This window comes from Nicrophorus vespilloides, unplaced genomic scaffold (assembly GCF_001412225.1).
Source record: "Nicrophorus vespilloides isolate i.1.1-1 unplaced genomic scaffold, Nicve_v1.0, whole genome shotgun sequence".
Classification (NCBI taxonomy): Eukaryota; Metazoa; Arthropoda; class Insecta; order Coleoptera; family Silphidae; genus Nicrophorus; species Nicrophorus vespilloides.
Window position 1 is genome coordinate 90,306 of NW_017099943.1, and position 16,900 is coordinate 107,205.

The following is a 16,900-nucleotide window of genomic DNA, read 5'->3' on the forward strand; positions in this document are numbered from 1 at the left end:
TGTGAGGCACCCCTTTTAAAGTAAGATATTATCCTTACCTTCGCCATTGTCGACGGCGACTAATCCTTCAAATATTTCTCAAGCTATTCGCATTTACCTTCTCTTAAACGGATATACAAAGTACAAAATATTTGCATTTCTGACAACAACATAAAAACATATTTAACAACAACCACCAAATATTAATCCTTTACAAACTGTTTAAGTTACGGTAAACCATATGAATGAAGTTTTCTTTTTATTCAAAACAAATACGTTTTGGAATTTTATATAATTTTTACTGATTTCATTATAAATAACCATAGAACAAAATAAAATAATTTATTGAAAATTTCAAATAACGTTGATTGATTAAAATTAAACAATTTATTGCATTACATAAACAAAACTAATTAACTTATAATTATTAATAAATAAATAAACGGGAATTTATTAATTAAATTACGTGGATCGTACAAAAACATTTTGTGTAAAATATATTTAATATATACATAAATAAATTAAAAAAAAAATAACATCAATCGTTGCAAGGGCCAATAATTAATTAATGAATTAAATTAAATTTATTGTGATATTAATAACATTACATATATCGAGATGAATAAATAAATAGATATATTGCGTCCAGCGTTTTAGTCTATAACATTTCTATACACAAAATGTTATAAAAGAAACGTTACGATTAGTCCTATTTTTTTTTAATTAATTATGTAACTTATATTTTCTTGTCATAAGTTATTGCATAATAGATATTGGATACGAAAATATTAATATTTTGTTACATAAATTAAGAAATATTCATATAGTGCTCAATAATCAAATTAGTAAAGATATTATAATGTTGACATAACAATAACAGTAATTATAAATTACGTAATTCATTTTTATTCATTATTTAGACATGAATTCTTTTGATTTCTATTTCAAATAAGAGTGTTCTTTGTTCTTGAAGCAAAACTTTTAATTGTGAAATAATGAATAAATGAATGTATTTATTGTATGAATTATGATGTAAATAAAATTATTAATGGATGGGCAGTTATTATTAAGGATTTTGTTGTGAAATTGAAATTAATTTAGGTATTAATTGGTTCGGGTCTCTGGGGTTATTTGTGGGAAACAAAAATGTAGTTCGTGCATTATAGCCTTCTGCTATAGAAGTAGAATATAGTTGTGTGTTTCCTTTGGGGAGGATGAGGATGTAGTTTGGCGTGATGTATTTAGGATGTAGGGACAGGTGCAAGTGGCGAAGTACGGGTAAATTACCGCACGAGTGGTAAATGATTCAGCGGGGGGTGGTGGCGTTCAAGCAGATATGATACTGCGGCATCTCTACTACTACTACTACAACAATCTGTACGTGAGAGTGCAAGGGATGGAAATAAGGGTTGCGGATTGAGTGGGAGCGAGAGAGATCCTAAGCACATCCGAAACTTGGATGGATGAACGGGGGGTGGTGGCAGCGGCGGCGGTGGTGGCGGCGAGAAGGACGAAATGAAATGATGATATTTACCCCCCTGTATTTTCATCCACTCTATCCTCCTCGGGCCTCGATGCTCGGCGCGTCGGCCAATCGGCAAACGCCCTCAAACTACCCCTGACAAAATTCCAATTGCCGCTCTCCAATCGCGTCTGAGGTTTTCTAGTCAATATTTGTGACTTTACGTGCGTAAACTTGACGTCGTTCCTAAAGTGCGCTTCAAACACATTTCCACACACCCTCACATCCACACACGTACATAGCAATAGCGGCATAAATTGCTCGGCAGCTTTTCATTGCATTTTACACAGCCGACGAATAAACCCAGCCGTGGGTGTTGTCTTATTACGCTCTTTTCCTTCGCTCTTCGCGCGCATCGATCCTCCTTCTTCCACCCTTATTCCTCTCACATTATTTCACCTTTCTCTCTCTCTATCAATCTTTATCCCTTTGGTATCCTCCGCATATTTATATGCATTCCTTTCATCCACACACCTTCGACCATTCGTACACACACAAACACACACACTCACAAAGTTACATAAAAACACACACTCATCCAAACCCCACAATACAAATCCGTTCCACCGAAACATTGATTTTCAATCTATCACAAAAAAGCGGCTGAATCGGATGAACTGATGTAAAAATCGAAGCATAAAAAAAGGAAACGAACAAAAAGGGTCCGGAAATACAACAACAAGCGCGTCAATAAAACTAAAATCTGCACGGCCGTTCAGCATCCTACACTCTTCACCATGCAACAACAACAAAAAAAAATCAACATAAAATTCGCTGCTGCCATTACACCTGAACAAAACCGGAAACAAACGGATGAATTTCAACAAACAACAACAACTACAATACAAAAATGTCCTCACGCATTAATTTTTTTTTCCTGCATCATTTCATCCTTGTTGCTTTATAACACTAGATCCTAGTCATTCGCAAGTGAGTATCATTATTGTTAAAATTTGTACTTAATTGCATTTGTTCTTGTTGTCTTAAAACTTTACACTTTTTGGAAATGAGTCAAAATTGAAACATGTATAGAAAATACACGAATTAAATATTGTAGTTTTGCTCTGTTTATTATATATTTTGTTACTTATTTGCATTGCATAATATACTTATGACGTAAAGTAAGTATAATTTGTTTATGTTTTATTCCTTATTCGTATTGCTTTTAAACGTTGTTACTACTTCCTGTTTAATTTGTATTAAGAAATAGTATTTTTGTGTTAACATTCAATCACATCGACTACTTTTATTATTCCTGACTCTTCATAACAACGTTATAAAAGATAATTTATGTTTCCATTATTACAATAACAAATAAAGTAATAATTTTTTATAAAAATAAAAACTTCGGCATATTGGTACAAATTTTGGTCAATATAAAATGTGATTTTTATCTCATCTAGAAGTTATTTTTTTGAAAATGATTTCATTAATGTAACCGAAACCCTTAACTTTTTATAATTCATAAAAATGGAAAAATTATTGTCCAAAATATATACAAAGTTTTCCAATTAAAACAAATTAGATATTTTTATAATTGCAGTCAGAAATGAATCAAAGTAAATTACATAAATTATTTTGTAGAAAAAAAAACTAATTTTATTTAAAACTAATTTAATTTAATTGAAAGTTTATTGTTACATTTAAATACAAATAAATCAATTTAAAATATTGTGGAATCTTCTATATTTTTTAATTTTTTATTTTCTATATGAATACAAACGTATAATTAGATGATTCTTGTTTTGGACGTAGAATTACATTTTTAATTTTTGTTTACGTACAGGGGAGGACGAGAGATGTGTTTAGTCTTTATACAAATCTGGCGGAGTGTAGGGTGTCCCCGAGCTCGAATAAAAAGGGGGATCCGACAATGCCCCATGCATAAGGGCTTAACATACAAGAAGAGAGAGGAAAAGAGAGAAGAAAATTGGTTTTAGATGTACTAATCTATTCTTGTGAGAGTCCATAAATGTCACCCCATCTAAAATCACAATTTATCACAAGAAAAAAAAGTACATATCAATAAATCCCCAGATTCATCTACATTTAAGAACCTAAATAAATATATATAGTTTTAATTTATTTATTGTTATTTTTTATATAATATGAATTATATTATGTTTTAAATACAAATAAGTCATAAAAATATGAAGATTATGGATAAATTGATTAAATATTTAGGTTTGAAAAAGTATTTCTATGTTATGTAATAGATTTGTTTAAGATAGATCAGTGAGAAGGATAAATGAGTTTGTTAATTGTCTTGTCTAAGTGTTTGGACAGTGCCCACATAATACCTTTTTAGCGTTGCATCGCCTTTGTGAGGAATCTCTTTAGAGCGTGGTGTTTCTTCGTCGCCTTTTGTGGAGTAATTCTGAAAAAACGTGCAAATTGTGAGAAACCGATGTTATCAATGGTGTTTCTTTTTTGCCGAGAATTTCGTCGGTCCGAGTGTTACAAGTAACACACACAACTGTCGAGCTATACATAAGTACATTCATGCAGGAGCTCGAAGATGTTACGAGGAAGGAGGTGAGGTGTGTTCGTGGGTTCCAGGGAAAGTGCGTAAAGGAGAACGTGTAAAACGCAGATTTGCACAATGGTCCTGTAAATGGTGCCGACACAAACAGCCTTCTTCACCCCTAATCTCGTAAGCCCATCACAATGGACGGTTTGTTATTAAGCCATGCGTGGATAAGAGATCGTTAGTTAGCAAAACACTGCCATTGTCGCTCTTTGTGGTCGCAGAAAGGGCCTTAAGTACGCACCTCTAGACTCCCAACCAACACACAACATTCAAACGTTTCCCAAACGCATCTAGACCAAAAAAAAGCAATAAAAAGAAACGTAGCAGCATTCAAATTTATATAATTAGCAACATTCTTAACAATTTCTTTTACATCTTCATCAGAGTTAAAGTAATCATTAACTCTAATAAATATATAACAAATTTTGCTTGAAAATATTTAATCTATGAATCTTCTAACAGATCAATTATTAATTGATTAATTAATACTTTAATTAATAAATTTGCGCACAAAATATTGCTATCAATAAAGCACAAAACACAGAAATCTATACGGAATCACGTGAAAACAAACGAACGGTACGGATTAATTATTCTTTGCGATTGAAAACAAACGTAATAATCATGTTGAAACAACGTTCGCGTTTTTAATTAATTAATTTCGGCGGAATTTTGGTTTTCCAACTCAATTATACGTTTTCAATCTATTTTTCACTCTCTCTCCCATCGATACTTCAAACTGACTCTGTCTGCATCACGATCGGCAACAGTAACGGATATTACGTAATTAGGTTCGATAATGAATTTTATTATTATTTTATTATTCTATTTAGTAAATACGTGAACAATTTGTGGAAACTGCAATTATGTGCAAATTTTAATTAATTTTTGCTCGCTTTTTTTGTGGAAACAATTAAAAACGATTCAAGTAATTTCCTATTATTCAATAATAACAATAGTAATAACAGTAATTTTATAGAAAAATAGATTTTCTTTTAAATGATAATTATACTAATAAATCTATAGGTTTCTGGAGTGTTTCTAGATTTCTTTAAGAATTATTTCTGTACGTAATTTATGTTTGAATTTAACTGTTACTTGCTTTCCCTACAATTTGGTTTTCAGTTAACATTTCTATAACAAAATACTAAGTGTGTACACATAACACATTGATAAAATTTTACAATTTTGATAAATTTTGAAGAAAAAATGAATCAAAATTTGTAGGTATTTATATATAAATTTATGTACGTAATTTTGATAAATTTTGAAGAAAAAATGAAACAAAATTTTCAATTTTTCAATGAAATAATTATATATATTTATGTACGTAATTTTCGTTTGAATTCAACTGTTACATGGTTTCCCATCAAATTTTGTTAGAAAGTCGCAATATCTATGGAATTATGTTTTCAGGAGTTACTTAACATTTCCATAACAACTTTCATAAAAAAAAACTAAGGTTTTGTATCTATAGTAACAATTGTATAAATCAATATAACATTTTTCATGAAAAATTGTTAAAACTGAATAAATATATCAAATAATATAGCAAAAACTAATATTAAATTTTTCCTTCCAATTTGGTTTTCAGGAGATAGTTAACATTTCTATAACAAAATACTAAGTGTGTACATTTCAAAAGGGTTGTCCATAACAATGAGGAAACAATATAACATTTTTATTGTAGAACTCAATAAAAGGATTTGTATAATTTTTCATAACACATTTATAAAATTATGATAAATTTTGAAGAAAAAATGAATCAAAATTTTCAATTTTTCAATGAAACAATTATATATATTTATGTACGTAATTTTCGTTTGAATTCAACTGTTACATGGTTTCCCATCAAATTTTGTTAGAAAGTCGCAACATCTATGGAATTATGTTTTCAGGAGTTACTTAACATTTCCATAACAACTTTCATAAAAAAAAACTAAGGTTTTGTATTTATAGTAACAATTGTATAAATCAATATAACATTTTTCATGAAAAATTGTTAAAACTGAATAAATATATCAAACAATATAGCAAAAACTAATATTAAATTTTTCCTTCCAATTTGGTTTTCAGGAGATAATTAACATTTCTATAACAAAATACTAAGTGTTGTCCATAACAATGAGGAAACAATATAACATTTTTATTATAGAACTCAATAAAAGGATTTGTATAATTTTTCATAACACATTTATAAAATTTTAATAAATTTTGAAGAAAAAATTAAACAAAATTTGTACGTATATTTATATATTTTATAATAAATTAGTAAATTTGATATATTCTGTCTTTGTTCATTGAGGTTGATGAAGGAAATTCGCATGTATTTTAGGTGCGGGATGTCCCTAACGATTAGACTCGACTCTTCAGCAATTAGCGGTGCGTAAAATAAGTCTGTCTAAATATCGAATTGGCGAAGTGTTAAAACGCGAATCCCCCCGATACCCCGTGTTTCGGTATTCAAATCGAGTCCGAGATATAATCTAAACTTGTAATTTCCCCGAAGAATCGCAGCTGAGCTGGAATTACACGAGGCGAATACATAATTAAAGCATTGAGCGATGATTCGTGGGATGCGGGGGCGGCATAACAAAAATATGTATTTATGTATAATAATACACATGTCCTTCGTGCAGAAAGTGATGTACATTGCTACTGTATGTAGAGTATATATATATATATATATAAATGTATGTAGTATATAGAAGGAGTGGATCACAAAGAGAATAAGCACATTTCAATGTAAAAACCTTTAGCGAGAACGGCCATGACAGCGCAAAGCTCCTCTAAGCTCCCGGGTTAGGGAAGAAAGACTGCTAATAGAGCTTTCCGGAGCTTTTACCAGCGCGTTGAAACCCAATTCATGATCCAATAACAAAAGACAACGATATTACTGGACGCTCGGACAAAGGATCACTCAGTCACTCACCTTCTTCTACTCCTCCGCCGTCGCTATCCGCATCTTCTCTGAGGATCCTCAATATTGGATCCGACTTATCTCCGAGATATCAAATCGAATCGAATCTCCCGCATCTCATTACCATCTCTGGACCCTCAACAACAACAGAAATATAAATCCTCACGCATTTCACGCTCCTTCGATAATCCTTGGTAAATGTTGACACACATAGTATAGTGTACGCGCTCTCGAGCATTTCTTGTAAAGAAGGTTCGCTTTTATAAGGGCGAGACCGTAGTAATAATTCAAGGGCACTTAAGGTGCCATAAGAGTGCTCGCACGGATTAGAGGAATTACGAGTTAAGCACTGCTGAAGTATTACATTATTATGTGAGTGAGTGTGCGTGCACGAAGAGCGGTCGCCAGAAAACCCGATTTGAAAAGTGGGCCCTATTTATCAAAAGGTTCCTTAAATATTTAAAACCAAATGGGAATCTCAAGCTACTCACTAAATTATTACCCGTCGCTTTATATAAATAAATACAGTTTTAAACTGTTCCTCAATTCATCCAATAAAACCACTTTCATTATAATCAGTTAACAACACAATTTTCCACTTCAAAATCATTTAAAAACTAACTTTAATTTATATAAAATCGAAATTGTATGTATATATTATAAGAAATTTTACTTTTCTCTTAAATGAATTAATGAAATATTTATTTTACTTAATTACAAATTTGTATTCGCCCTATTAATATTAAGGTCAGTAATTTATAATGAATTCTTAACAGGTTGATGTTATCTAATATTCTCAATTCCTTTAGAATAAATGTATATTTAAATTTGTATATATATTTATTGAATAGCAACGAACCTTTAAGGATTATAATTATTCTGTTTGCTTTCTCCTTTGCTGTGTAAGTTTTATTTTTCTATTATGTAATGCGGATGCGTGTATAAATCAACGGGGTTTCGACCGGAAGTTCCGAGTGAAAAACCGCTTACTTATGACCATTGAAAAGTCGTTTTGGGTGAACGGCAATTATAGTTTACACCTTTGAGAGTATCCGAAATGGGGAAGGAAAAGGGCAGTCGGTCCGAGCTTCCAGCTGCATTGTTGTCCGGACGTTGAGGATTATCATCTACACGTTTCGAGTGTTTCGAGGATTTCTTTATGAACTATTTATGTACGTAATTTTCGTTCCAATTTAACTGTTACATGTTTTCCCATCAAATTTTGTTAGAAAATCGCAACATCTATGGAATTGTGTTTTGAGGAGTTAATTAACGTTTCCATAACAATTTTCATAAAAAAAAAACTATGGGTTTGTATCTATAGTAACAATTGTATAAATCAATATAATCAATTTTTCTTATTATTTTTCATGAAAAAACTAATATTAAACCTTTCATTTTTTTTTTCTTGAACATGAAATAATTCTAAACTATTGTATTACAATTTTCTGTTCCATTTGAAATCGTTGTGCATGAAAAATGGTTAAAATTTGTGTGAAATTGGCATAAAGAAATTAGTTAATTTCTTCTGCGCTTTGTGCCTTGTGTCGCCGTCGATGCTTATCTGTACGTTTCTTTCATTTTCAGCAATTTTTCAAAAACTCTAGAAGGGCGAAAAGGGTGACCACCTCTAATTTAATTAACTAATGGTTTGGATCTACGAGACGGAAAGAATCCGGACGGGCGCCGTGTGCCTCCTTCTCCTGTTAAAACTACCGGAAAAAATGACCATAATCCAGAATTTCGAAGTTTTGTTTCCCATGGCCGCTGCAGCAACGGTAACAATGAAGAAGAAAGGAAAAATGAAAGAAAATAATTTTTACGTGTTCGCTTAACCGGAATAAACGTAAAATCATGAAGGAAAAAAGCCAGTCGGAAACTGTGTGCGCTTCGTTTACCTCATCTTTTCATCTCCGGCATTATTATTAAATGCAGTCTCTTTCGGTCTGGAGGACTTCTTCGGCGCAACATCTGCCAAAAGTACGATCGTTGAAAACATTATTATTGTTAATGGCAGATGCGTATAAGTTTGATGACAAAATCGGTGCAATTTGTGTAATAAACCTTTCAGGGATGAATCAAAATAACAAAAAAACATATATATATGTGTGTAGGGAGGTGAGGTTTGTAGCTTTTTGAGCGCCACCCACGCGCCCCTAAAATTTAAAATAAAAACAACCCTTTTTTTTGTTTGCAAACTGCCAAAAAATGTAGCGCTCTCCAGTGCTACGCGAAAAAAAAATAAAAATAGGGGTGTTTGTGTGCGAGAGAGAAAGAATAAAAACGAAGTAAATAAAGGTAGAAAGAGAATCCTCTCGCGATTCAATGGTTAGCATAAAAAATATATGTGTGTGTGTGTGTATATACAGACACAACTTTTTAGCCGCCCTTTTTAAAATGGATTCGGTATGGCCACAAAGCTTCTACATATAATATGAGGAATGTACGTATTTGCCTCCATTTTTGTTCAACTTTTGTGTGTGCATTAGATAAATTACAATATCAGGGCTTCGTTTACTTTCATGCCGCATAGTTATTTCGCATCTGCTTTTTTTTTTATATATATATTCCTTAATTTCAGCATCGAAATCCTTCTCATCCAATTTTTTTTTAAATGTAACATTTTTATATTCCCTTATTAACTTATATTAATATTTTACTTTATTTCATTCATTAATTAAAATTTAATTAATTTTTTGGTGTTTTCCGCATATTTATTTTTATATTTCCAAGAATTGATGCAATTATTAAATAGAAATAATTTAATTAAAAATTTTTAACTTTTTGATTTTCAATTATGGTATTTTTTGCATTGAAAACTGTAAATTTTTAACATTTTGTTTCTAACTGTAATTATCACATATAAAAAAATACTTCAAATTTTGTACTTTTAGAAAATTATTTACAGATTATTTTCAGCATTCAAACGTCTTTTTAACTTAAATAGAAAATTATTTACAGATTTACAAATTATTTTCAGCATTCAAACGTCTTTTTAACTTAAATAGTGAAATTTAAACAATTTAATCAAATTTGTAAATAATTTCAACAAATTTCTAAACTTTTCAAAAACGTAAATAATTTAATTGAAATTTGATTTTCTTGATAAAAAAAATATCACAATTTAAATAAGGTATTTTTTACATTGAAAACTCTAAATTTTTATTATTTTGTTTCTCTTTTAACTTGTTAAAAATTAATAAAATTGCAACTGTAATTATCACATATCAAAAAATATTGTTCAAATTTTGTACTTTTAGAAAAATATTTACAGATATTTTCAGCATTCAAACAACTTTTCAACTTAAATAGTGAAATTCAAAGAATTTTCAATTAAATTTGTAAATAATTTCATTTAAATTTCTAAAATTTTCAAAATCGTTAATTAATTAATTAAAATTGTTAAAATGTTTATTTTTTGCATTTAAAACTTCATACAATTTTTAATATTTTGATTATTTTTTAACTTACATTAATTAATTGAAATTGTTGGAAATTACCAAAAATTCCTGTAATAATAAATAAAATAATCAAAATTTTGCAGTTTTTGAAAATTATTTTCATCAACAAAAACTCTATTTTACTTTGTTTCAATTTATTTGATAGTTAATTTATTAAAATTGTTAAAAATTAAAAAAAATTCATATACTTATTTAACTTTTTTTAACTTTTTGATTTACTTTTTAAGTTAAAATCATTGAAATTCAAACAATTTAATCAAATTTGTAAATAATTTCAATAAATTTCAAAAATTTTCAAAAACGGTTATTAATTAATTAAAATTGTTAAAATGTTGATTTATTAACAAATATAAATTCCTGTAATTATAATAAATAAAATAATCAAAGTTTTGTAGTTTTTGAAAATTATTTACATTTATTTTACTTTGTGGAATTCCTTTTCAATTTACTTGAAAGTTAATTTATTAAAATTGTTAAAAATTGAAAAAATTCATATATTTATTTCACTTTTTGATTGATTTTTTGCAATTCAAACAATTTAATTAAACTAGTAAATATTTTGATGTTTTTTAAGATATTTGTTACTTTTTTGAACTGTTTGCTGCTTATTATTTTGTTATTTGAAGCGGATCAGAGGGAAAAAGATAAAAATACGGTATTTCTAATTCCGGCGGTTATTTATTATTACATCAAGGAGGAAGGTACGGAGGAAAAGAGTAAATAAGAAGGAAAAGGGGAGCAGAGCGGAGGGAAAAAAAATAGGAGATGGATGGAGAGAGGAGGGAGGAAAGATGTAATCATTAGCTTTATAGGACGGGAAGTCTCTTCAAAGCTTATCGGACAAAATTGTACACTGAATGGGACGAGATGAGTTCTATTGAGCCGTGCTCAAAGATGATGAATAGCAAACGATTCTGTTTAATTCTACTTTTGATGTCACCATATAGTTGGAAAGTTGTCCATTCAAAGAGACAACCCTTATCAGCGTACACGTACATAATTATTACATACGTATAATATATAAAGACTTAGTTACTAAAATAAATACAGTAAAAGTGTGATTTTCTTTTTATCAAGAAAATCTAATTTTAAGTGAAATAATTACAATCAATAATTTTTACTTTTATTCAGTTTTGTTTAGTTTATTTACAATTTTCGGATTTGATAATCTATCATTCACTAATTGGCTAGTTTCTAGATTAATTGTTATTTATCAACTATTAAACATTTTTTTTTTATGATAGGAAGAAACTGGATGAAACTAAATTTAAAAAATAAATAATAACAACAAATGGATGAATTGCAAAGTAATATTGATGATGATAACGGAGGATCGGGAAGCGAAATGAACAATTTAAATAGAAAATATACGCCGACAAAACTGGGGATAAAAAAAATTATAAATCTATATGCAAACACGTACACAGTGGAAACGGAAATGAAACTCAATACGGAATCAACCCACACAAAAATTGTTTGTATTTAGATGCAAACAACAAAATAAAATAGTATACTTTGTGTGTTTGCTGTAATTAAACTTCGTCGTTTTTATATATATATTTTTGTACCTTTTTTTTTTTTTATTTTCGGATTCAAATTCATTTTACGTTCGCTTTGGACTCGCGTTTTACCCTCAAACCCCTATCTACTGTGTTTTTTTTTTGCTCGTTGATGTTTGTTTGTTTGTTGTTGTTCGGTATTTTATCCTGTATGTTTCGGTCGTGCACAAAACACGAAATGGAAACTAATTCATATGTCGGAAGAACACTCAGATCAAAGTCGGCTTCATACCAAAAATAACAAAAAATATATATGATTTTTACGTATCATGTAGCAAAATCAAAATGAATGCTATATTAATCATTAGTTTGTTGTTATTTGTAATGTCTGGTACTTGATATGTACTTGGCAAGTAAGTTTTACAAGTATTTGAAAACAAATAAGAAAAAGAGATTACAGGAATCCTGTAAGAAGATATAAAATTTCTGCTAAGAAGTATTTGGAAAAAAATAAGCAAATATTTAAAAAAATAACAAAAATATATATGATTTTTACGTATCATGTAGCAAAATCAAAAGGAATGCGATATTGATCATTAATTTGTTGTTATTTGTAATGCCTGTTACTTGATATGTACTTGGCAAGTAAGTTTTACAAGTATTTGTAAAAAAAGAACGATAATGCTTGTGGTTCATTGTAGCAAGTATTTAGAAAAAAAAATAAGAAAAATACATGTTAAAAATAAGTTGTGCAAATATTTGAAATTAGTTGTTTTAAATATCAGTGATTTTGCTAAAAGTTTTATGAAAAATTTGGTAGAAATAAAAAAAGTACTTCATCACAAAACACCTAAAGTTATTAAGTAGAAACCATTGGTTTGTTGTTATATATGATGTGTGATGCTTGATATGTACTTGGAAAGTAATTTTACAAGTATTTGGAAAAAAAAGGATAATGCTTGTGGTTCATTGGGAAATTTGCTTGTAACAAGTATTTAGAAAAATTTAAGAATACAGCGATTTTGCTAAAAGTTTTATGACAAATTTGATAGAAATAAAAAAAGTACTTCATCACAAAACACCTAAAGTTATTAAGTAGAAATCATTGGTTTGTTGTTATATATGATGTGTGATGCTTGAGATGTACTTGGCAAGTAAGTTTTTTCAAGTATTTGGAAAAAAAAAAGAAGGATATTGCTTGTGGTTCATTGGGAAATTTGCTTGTAATAAGTATTTAGAAAAATTTAAGAATACAGTAATTTTGATAAAAGTTTTATGAATAATTTGGTAGAAATAAAAAAGTACTTCATCACAAAAAAACTAAAGTATTAAGAATATATGATGTTTGATATATACTTGGCAAGTAAGTATATTGAAAAAGTAATAAGAAAATGAGTTTACAGGAATCCTGTAAGAAGTATTTGGAAAAAAATAAGCAAATATTTGAAATTAATTCTTTAAAATGTCTAATTGAATATTGTTATTTTGCTGAAAGTTTTATGAACGTTTGGTAGAAATAAAAGACGTATTTGATCACAGAAAATGGAAAATTGTTAAGTAAAGGTGAGAAGTAAATGTGAATGAATGTTGCTGTTTTCTTTATTTTTCATCTTTAGATCAATTAGAGAAAGGAGAAACGAAGCAAAGAGCCTCGAAGATCGATGAAAGCGGAAACTAAGTGATAATTAGAAGAGGTGAATGTTGGACCGTAAGCTGACCTATCACTAAGTGGGTTCAATCATCGGTTATTGATCAAGACCGCGCTTCCTCCAAATAGCTCTTCCATCAATTAATTAAACCTTCCTTCCCCCCAGAGCAATTTCTATTCCATCGATTGATGCTGCAAAGAAACACTGCAGACCCAAAAAAAAAAGAGAGAGGCAATAACAGAATGCAAACGCATATTTCGCCCTGCACAAAAATCGCTACATATATATTTTTATTTTTTTGAAAGGGGCGCAGTGGTTTCCGTCGCGCATTTTCCGATTTTCCAACCCCTAACTGTATTTACTGCCTGCTGCCTAATAGATGCGGCGCACTGGAATCCTGCAGGAGGCCAGAAAATTCCTGCTGCCGCTCGCTTTAAATACCTACCACTAAACATCAGCCCTGCTGCACGTAAAAAAATATGTGTATATAGAGTATAGATGGGATGGGATGGGGTGGGAGTTATAACAGGGAAAGACTTAATAGAGTTTTGATGCGTGCGTTCCGACAAAAACGAAATAAAAACAAAACAGCAACAGGAAAAAAAAGAGAGAGGAAATTCGCAGGAAATAACGGACATGAATGCCAAATACTGAAAGGGCGGAGATCAGTTTTATTTATGGGACTCCTTTGTTTGGCGCCATCAAGCCTACTATATATTATACCGAAATCTCATCTCGTCTGACACCTTAAAAATTAATTTATTTTTTCAATTATTTTAACGACAAGTTTATAATGAAATATGCATTATTTTCGTTGAAAGTAATAAAACAAGTTTATGTGCATCATTCATAAATTAGTTTAATATTATTAACAATTAGTTATTTATTTCAATGACTTCTTTTATGTAGTGAATAAAAAATTTACTTCAATTATTTTATGTACCAGAATTACATAATGTGTCGATTTTTTATTTTTTAATAATTTGAAATTAATTGTTTAAAATGTTTAATTGAATAGAAAAAATAACAAAAATATATATGATTTTTACGTATCATGTAGCAAAATCAAAATGAATGCAATATTTATCATTAGTTTGTTGTTATTTGTAATGTCTGGTGTTTGATATGTACTTGGCAAGTAAGTTTTACAAGTATTTGGAAAGAAAAGAAGGATGATGCTTGTGGTTCTTTGTATCAAGTATTTAGAATAATTTTAGAAAAATACATGTTAAAAATAAGTTGTGCGAATGTTTGAAAGTAATAAAACAAGTTTATGTGCATCATTCATAAATTAGTTTAATATTATTAACAATTAGTTATTTATTTCAATGACTTCTTTTATGTAGTGAATAAAAATTTTACTTCAATTATTTTACGTACCAGAATTACATAATGTGTCGATTTTATCATCTTCGGTTCTTATATAATTACTATTAAGTAAGCTAGATCATCTAAACTACAAATCAAAGAAAAAAATATGGCTTTTTCAATGATTGTACTGGCATTACCATTTTCCTGTAATAAGCTGTCAAAATTACTTTAAAAAATATAATTTGTAGCGATCTATAGCATCTTTTATTATTTAAATTTAAGAAAACTTTATAAACCCGGCGAATCCACCAAATGTTTGATGCTCGGTTTAAAAATTTGGTAAATAATTGGCAAACAATTGTTAATTCTTTTTCTCTTCTTGTCTTTTTTTTAGCGTTTCCTCGCATTGACTCACACAGTGACAGAAAACAATAGACACACTCTTCGAACCTTCAAACGAAATTGATCCAGCCGACTTTTGGTGCAATTTCGTGCCTCGGCCTTTGTCGACTCATTGTTTGGATGGCTGTGAATGTCGAAACACTAACAAATGAAACTCGGCAAAGAGGGACAGATAAATACACAGAGAATGGGAGTGAGAGAGGAGGGATGAAGGGTAACAGCAACAAACAAGGAGAGAACGTATAAGAATGGATATCGATTGAGGAAAAAAGACAACAATGGGGTATAAATTGGGGGACGATTGTTGCCCGTGATTGTCGTTTCGCTCTGCGAACACACTGGTGCGCCTGTTGACGCTTTGATGTCTCCTTTATTTTTCATCCCCCCAAATCACTCCATCCCTTTCTCACTCACATCAATCCATCATCATCTCTCCCACTTCCTCGCACCATATTCAAACTACACATAGATTTGCTTTTTAATCAGTCTTAGATATATTTTTGACTCCTTTGACTCCTGACCGTGTAATTCGTCCTTTATTATCGATACACTACTCGTCCCATAATTAATAATCCGGCATTATTCAAAAGGATCACACTCCGCGCTCGGGTAATTCATGTAATTTGCAATTTATCCACATAGAATTCAGCAAGGAGCGAAGCAAATAAGGACGAAATTAGAAAAGTCTTTACGAAGAAGTGAAAGAAAAGCGTTAAAAGGAAAGGCCGGAACGCTATTATTATTTTTGAAAAGGAATCTGCATTTAAAATGATTAAATAATTTATTATAGAGCAAAAAACTAATTGCTAATATGAACGTAAACCTTTACTCTTAAAAGAAAATCTACGCTCCTTTTTTACCATTTTTATGATCTGAACTTGTTTACCAGAATGCACTGCATATTTTATTCATAAAGAATTTATAAAAATCTAGTATGTTTATTTTCCTTTAATGCATTAAAAAATAATAATATAAATATTATATTAATATAACAAAAAAAAAATGTTAAAGTTTGAAAACTTCAAATATTGATTCAATACTCTTCCACGTATTTTCTATCCGATCAATCAATCTACCCTGGAAAATGGTACTTTTTGATTGGCTAAATATTTTTTTTTGTAACTAAATTATTTTTTAAACGCATTTAAAGACTTGAGCGCGATGAATTGTGCTTTTAAAAAAGTTTTTAAAAGCTTTCCCGGTCGCTCGCCGAAAAGAATTAATCTGTGTGCCAAACGCAAACACAAATACACAACAAATCCCTATACGAATATGCACTCATACAAGCCTATAGCGAGAGAGAGAGTGTGAAGCGAACAATGTTTTTCGTTTATCCGGAAACTTCGATTCCCGTTCCGTCCTTATTAATTTTCAATCTCCATAGATAAATCATTTTATGGAAACGAAATTTTCCATTTGCAACAGCAGCCTGAAACAAAGCGAATGAATTAGATCGTGTATTGTATAATACAGTGGTATCCAAACTTGATGTTACTACGCCTCCCTCAATAGTCATTCATTTGGCGTCAATCATTTGGCGCCTCCCCAACCCCTTTCATTTCATAAAAGGAACGCGTATTATAGCAATATGGATAAGAGCACAGGAATGCATCTATACTTGCTGGAT